General features: G+C 30.9%; 1 long non-coding RNA gene across 1 annotated transcript; it reads right to left on the bottom strand.

Annotated features, from left to right (window-relative positions):
• Window positions 1–2,463: 2,463 nt before the first annotated feature.
• LOC107848692 lies at window positions 2,464–5,924 on the bottom strand. The gene is made up of 3 exons (XR_001668164.2): window positions 4,673–5,924; window positions 3,092–3,155; window positions 2,464–2,912 (listed from the first exon to the last, which is right to left on the bottom strand). It is a non-coding gene; the product is annotated as an uncharacterized LOC107848692 (long non-coding RNA).
• Between the last annotated feature and the right edge of the window lie 1,261 nt (window positions 5,925–7,185).

Here is a 7,185-nt window from a genome sequence, read left to right as displayed (position 1 = left end):
TATATAACATTAGCTAATAAATACATATACAAATCTCTTCGTCTTTATCTTCTTCCAAATCATATTCAGAGGAGTTTTCAACATCAGGATTAAAATTTTGCTTGATTCTCCGATTTTTTTTAAATTTATTTTCTCAGATTTTTGTATTTTGGGAGATTTTGAAGATGAATGTTTTTTTTTCAATCCTTTTTGTTTCATAATTTCGGTCCTTTTCTCTGGATCATTATGATGCTTCGACCCTCTTCGACGCTCACTGACTTCTTCAATTGTACAGGAGTAGAAACCACTTTAACAACTTTATCTTGAGTTAATTCAATACTAAATGATGGTCGATTATTAGAAACTAAATTGATGAGTGGTATACCTATATTTACTCTTCTATATGGTGTGTGTTCTGACATTAGAGCAAAACTCCACAATCATACAACAAAAAAAAACTCAAAAATAAAAGAAAAATCACAGTAGCAATGACGGAAAAAAAATACAAATATATGAAATTTATGGAAGAGATAACACGCAATAACTGCAAACTAGTAGTTACCTTAATTAGTGGAGTACAATCTTTATCTATAAGGTGAGAAACACATGAAAAATGGAGTGAAATCTGCAAAATAGAAGCTATTTGAGGAAAATAAATAAAACTAAAGTAAGAAAGGAAAGAGATAAAGTGTTGGAGAGAAAATAGAAGTTACCCCTTGGTAATGTCACTCAAAAAAAATGCTATTTTTTCTATAAAACGTAATTTTATAAAAATATTGCTATTTATTATAATTATGGTCTTAAGTTTGTCACTTCTTGTAATACTTCCTTAAATTTAGCATCGCTATTATACTGTGGGTCAAATTTATTCTTTCTGTAAAGAAACTCTTCATCTATACTCTTTCTTAATAACAAAGTTCAAATCAACATTAAATTCCACTAATATAAAACACACAATCTAACTCGCTCCATTCGATCCGACCCATAAAAAAGACAAACAAATATACCACACCCTCAGTTCTGTTGGTTGAACTTTTCCAACGAATAAAGATATTTCTCTTTCAATGTGTAACATTAGTAGTTAGGTTGTTTACAAATGAACAAAAAGTAAAATGAAATGTTATAACGCGAAAGCAAGGAACAAGAGAAAATGTCACAAACTCTGCTCCTGTTTCAATTATATTCGAAATTCAAAATTTGATATGCAGTTCTAGATGCATCTACATTCTAGATGCAGTTCTACATTTTAGCAAATAACTTGATAAAAAAATTGTGTAGATCAAATTGTATACACCGACATAACAATGAAGAAATGTCATGATTGTTTGTATCAACACTGATGCAGATTTATTTTTCATGAGCTATGCAATGTTGATGTCCAATGATTTAATCTCTTTGAAAAAATTTGATCAACACAATTTGTTTGTCTTTTTTGTGGGTTAGGTCGGGAGGATTACGTGTGGATATCTTTTATTTTTAAAAAATTAGGCATTTAACATTGATTTGAACTTTTTAGTTAAAAAAAGAGTACAAGTAATATATTTCTTAACAACGTGGATAAACTTGAGTTTCATGTAAGACAATAAAGATAATTTAATTCTAAAATATGATAAAAAGTATATTTAACTAATTTTTTAAAATTGAAGAAAAAAAGGAAATTGTGTATTATAGAACAATAAATGACCATGTTCCTTGACCTTAAAATAAGGCACACAACCTTTGCCGTTGTCGCAATTTTTTGACTCTCTGTATATGTACCTAATAATTTGAGGTGTCTCATCACTCATCACTCATCACCATCAACATAATTAAATTGTGAGCAAGGAATTAATTATTGTCAATAACTGTGGCAAATGGCTGTATATAAAGAGACAAATATTAAGATATTAGTATAGGAAGAAAATTTATCTTTATTAAATAATTATGTCGAATAAATACGTAACTTCCTAATCACATGATGATAATTTTACTCGCTATATCAAAGCTCTCTAGTCTCTTCAGAAGTTTCCTATGCTATCTATGTAAAAGAAAAAAAAAAAATTGGCACTTTATTATTTTATTTTATATTATACCTCTTTGACACAATATGCCACGTATTCTTTCTAGCTCCTTCTCTATCCATCCACCAATATTTGTCTAATATATTTCCAAGTGATATTCATTTATAAGTGATCCAATCCCGACGAATACGATTCCTAATATATAGTTAAATATTTATGGACAAAGACAATCAATCTCTTGAAGAAAAAGATGATTTGGTATTTGGTCGATATTCTAGACCAATGCATTATATTGTCCAAAAGGTCTAGTGATATATATTTTAAAAATTATACAAATACACAACTTATATTTTTAATATTACAAAAAATCTCAATTCCCTAAACATATTACAAAAATTCTACATATACACAGAATGCTATGTATATGTCAGCTATGTTATGTATATTAATAGGGAGAGAGTGAAGTAATTAAAAAAATGGGAGAGAGTGTAATTACTTTTAAAAGGTTGGTATTTATGTTATTTATACAATATATATTTGTTCCTTTGTACTTGTACTAGTGGTTTGCACGGGCCCAACATGTCTTCACAAATGAAATATAAAAAAAATTCAGTGCAGCGTTTTTACAAAGAGCGTGTGTACTATTTGTAGTTGTTGGCCTTTGAAGAGTTGAAGTCTGCCTGTAAAAGGAATATCATGATATGCAGCTAAATCATCAGATTTAGAGTATCTGCGTGCTGAATAATTGATTTTCTTCTTGCGCAATTGTAGTTTGGAAGTGTACAGTTTGATCTTTGCTCTCTTTAAAAAGAATTCTAGCAGGCATTGCTGTTGTACTGGACAAAATCATCATCTAGTGGTAGTTCTGAAGTTCCTCCACTCCCTACTAACTGAAGTAGCATTTCCTAATATGAAATACAATGCATCACTACCCTGCGACAAAACAACACTTAGAAATCATGCAGGAATTGAAACATCAACAAGAAGTAGTAACAACTGATATTAGAGCATATAGAGTCAAGAGAATATGTATACCCTTTTCGTGGATATGATAAGGACTTGTATAAAAAGAAACTTTTGTAGCACAAATGCAAGAATTTGGTTTTTATTACCTTTTGTACATCTATGAACTTAGGACACTATTCTGATTGCAGCCTCAATCCCATCGAACTCGTTCTTGAATAAATGCAAAGGAAAAAAGAAAACATAAATTGATTTAAATGGAGGAAAATCTTTACATAATTAGTAAAGTTGTTGTCACGTGACCTAGAGGTCACGAGTTCAAGCTGTGGAAATAACTTCTTGCAGAAATGCAGGATAACAATACGTAAATAGAGACCTTTGTGTGGTCCGACTCTTCCTCGAACTCCTGGCATAACGGCAGTTTTAGTGCATCGGGTTAATTAAAGAAACCATTTCTTTTTTCTGTTCTATTCAGTGATTCCATTACAACTTGCTAAGGTAACGTCTGGAGTTTGGCTTTTTTAACCACTTGTTGTCTTGGCATGATTGTGAATCCCCTTTGTTCTCTTATAACAAGTAAAATTGGGATTTTATTGCTTCTTAAGCGAGCAAAATGCAATCTCTATCCACAAGGAGCAAGTAGCAAAAAGTTGGAGGTTTTTTTGCTCAAGAATTTGATGTCGTGCCTCTTCTTAGGGTTTCTAGTAAAAGATTTGATTAGGATTTTGAAGTGAAGGATTTACAGCGGAGTCTTGAAAGTAATGAATTTCAACTTTTTGTTGGAATTATGAGGTGTGCTTGCTTGAGAATTGATTGAATTTTAGGTCAATTATGACATTCAATGAGCTTTTCTATTTTGAGTGGGTTTGCTCTCAAGTTTTCAAGGCAATTTCAGAAGATACGTAAGTGTATTCTATTAAAGGTGTCCTTAAATTGCAAATTGTTAGGCATGAATGGGAGTTTTTCTTTATGTTTTAGGCTGAAGAAGGCTAGACAGTCTTTGCCTGGACCAAATTGTGGGTGGAGATGGCAAAGAAAGCTTTTGTCTTAATGGCTCATTTTCTTTGAAATTATTTTTTTTTGATTGGTCATGAGCTTAAAAGGTGTTGTTTATAGTTGGAAGCAGGAGGTTTCAGAACCAAATGAAGGTGAATCTTATTTTCTTCTTGAACGTTTCAATGTCAGCAAGGAACAAATTCAAGCTTTAGCTATCTTATTCTTTGAAAAAGATCAGGTAATGCTCATATTTAACATCAACATCTTTCTGAAAACAAAGGGATAACTTTGAATTTCTTTACAGTGAATAAAAACATTCTAAAAGAACAGAAATACCTTGACTAAGTTACTGCTTACTACAAACAATTATTTTTTTTCCTTAAATTACTGCTTACTACAAATGATTTTTTTTTTCTTGAGTACCATTATGTTATAAAGATTTAAACTTTGCTCCAAATCCTAAAAGAAAATTTGCAACCCAACATATGTCACCCTAATTGCTATTTACAAGTTGCAACCATAAGCACTGGCATTAAAAAACTTCAACTTCCCTTTTAAATAAGTTCCAACAAAAGATATTTCAACTTTCCTTTTCAATAAGTTCCAACGAAAGAGATTCCAAGGCTAACCTATCGTTTGTAACAATGGCTTCATGGAATTCAACATACTACAATACAAATCATAACTACTAAATGTTAGAACTAAACAGATAAGAGGAAAACTCAAAAACTTACGTGTGTAATCAAGAGTATATTCCTTGTTTCTTCAGCTAGACAAATTTGAGTTTCAAATTCCTGCGGAGTTGAAATTGCCTAGCTAATATTTGCTAACACAGAGCAGTATAAATGACCTATAATGATATAGTAATAATAAACAACCATGTGTGACAGTTATTAACGAAAGAACATAACGGTAGAGCTTAGTGTTGTCATTCTGTGATAGTTAAGTAATAATTTCTATAAGGAAAAATTTGATGGTGAAGCTTAATGTTCTGCAATTTATTCTCATTCTGTTTCAATATAGAATAATTGGTCAGATAAGTGAATAAGGAACTATTTTGTTTCCTAGTTCCTGTACTTCTGTGCATATGAGCCTACTACCCTAATACATGATCTTTAAATCTATGTAAGGCCATTGTCCTCGATAAGGTGGAGATACATCAAATCCTGTCTAATAAATTCAAAGGTTAGGTTTCTAACAAAAATCAGCGGGACATAACGCTGCTAATGATGTCTCTTTTTCTTCACAAAGAGGTAGCATATAATCAAATCCAACACACTAATATAAAAAAGGAAGCTTTCTAATTCATGGGGTTCCGAATTATTATAATATTGTCATTTAGAGTAATTTACTTTATATTCTCAATGATTGTCTTGACTTTCAATGTGCCTCTTAAAATCAAAATAGTGAAGCAACATGAGTTCAGATTTTTCCATCTAAATAACCCAAATGTACTCAGAATTTGTATTATTTAATAGTAGTAGTTCTTCACTTTGAAGTTGTGAATTTCATGGAAGCTTCCTCATATATGACTAGATTTTCATGTTTCTCAAGAAGAACCAAAAAGACCCAAATTGATTTCATGGCCAACAACTAACATAAATTAGTAATGCATATACACCCTACACGCAAAATTCCATAAAAAAATCATGAATTATCAAATTGGAGTAAGTGGCGACATCAAACACACAAACGAAAACTCCAAATCAAACTGTAAAGTTCAAAATCAGAACAGTGATGAAAGATAACTCGCAGATGTTAACAACGAAGACAAGAATTGAGTCAGAAAATCAACAAAAATTGAGAGATTATACTCCAATTTTTCTCTTAAAATACAGAGATAAAAAAACCCACACAAAGCAACAAACTTGATACTGAATTACTTGAAATTCAACTCAAACACCCTTCAACCAAATACATCATCATAACTAAATTTGATGAAGAAGGTAGATTGAAAAAACACATAAAGAAAATTATAAATCAAGCCATCAGAGCAAAAACTGAATAAGAACACAAACAGAAAAATCAAAAAATAAAAGACATACACACATGCAAAGGGAGCTGAGTAGCTTGATCAGAGAGAAAAAGTGTGAAGTATTTATTTTCTTATGATCCAAAAAGAAGAATATCTTAAGAAGTAAGAACCCCAAATATAGGGCACGTGTAAAGCTGGAGGCTTGCCACAAAGTGTAGCCAAGTAAAAAGACAAAAATACCCTTAGGTGGTGAACCAAACATGTCGTCCGTTACCTGTGTGGTTATCACCACTTATATATTAGTAGTACTTGTATATATTTTAGGAAAAATAATTGCCAAATATAGTGAGTCAACGATTTCTATATGTAACAGTTGAGAAAAGTTCTTAGATTATGAGTTAGGAGTACATGATTGCAACAGTTAAAACTTTTGATATTTGATAATTGGGAAAAGTCATCAAAATCACCTGAACTATGTACGAAAAGTCACTTACACACCTAAACTAATGTGATGACCTATTACACGCCTATTCTTCTCAAAAGTGAATTTAATTCCACTCTAAATTTGACATGAAAATAATATTTTTTTTAAAAAAGGCGCGTCTGGAGAGAAGAAAAAAAGCCAAAAATTCTTTAAACCCCTAACCCTACCCTTGATCACACTCTCTCTTCTCACCCATCTTTAATTTTTTTTTTCTCTCTCAATCTTCCTTTCTTCTTCATCACAATCACTCCTCCTTTGCTATGGTTGACGAGAATAATTTTTTCATGATAATTTTCAGAGAGAAAAATAGAAAAGATCTAGGATGAAATCGTCGTCAATCAAAAAAATTAACGATGAACATCAATTTTTCAATTTATTTTCGTATTTTTTTTCTTTCTCTGTAAAATTTTATGAATTTTGCTCAAAATTTAATTTTTAACACTTTTTTTTAGATCTATCTTGTCTCTATAAAAATCTTCTTTCAATTTTGATTAATTAATAATAATATATTAAAATTACTCAAAATTTATTTTGATGTCGGGTGATGAATTAGTGGTGAGGCATATTGATCTTTGGTAACTGTAATTGTGTGTGAATTTGATGATGGGTGGTGCAATTAGGTGGTGATAGTGTTGTAACTTTTGGTGTCTTATAACAAAGAAGATTGAATTGAATGAAGTTATTGTTTGGGTGTGTTGATTTTATTTCAACAATGGAAGAAGAAGATGGCATTATGGTTGTTGGTTGATTGAAGAAAAAGAAGAAGATGGTTTTGGACATTGAAGAAA

This window comes from Capsicum annuum, chromosome 11 (assembly GCF_002878395.1).
Source record: "Capsicum annuum cultivar UCD-10X-F1 chromosome 11, UCD10Xv1.1, whole genome shotgun sequence".
NCBI classification, from domain to species: Eukaryota; Viridiplantae; Streptophyta; class Magnoliopsida; order Solanales; family Solanaceae; genus Capsicum; species Capsicum annuum.
This window is presented reverse-complemented; position numbering and strand designations above follow the sequence as displayed.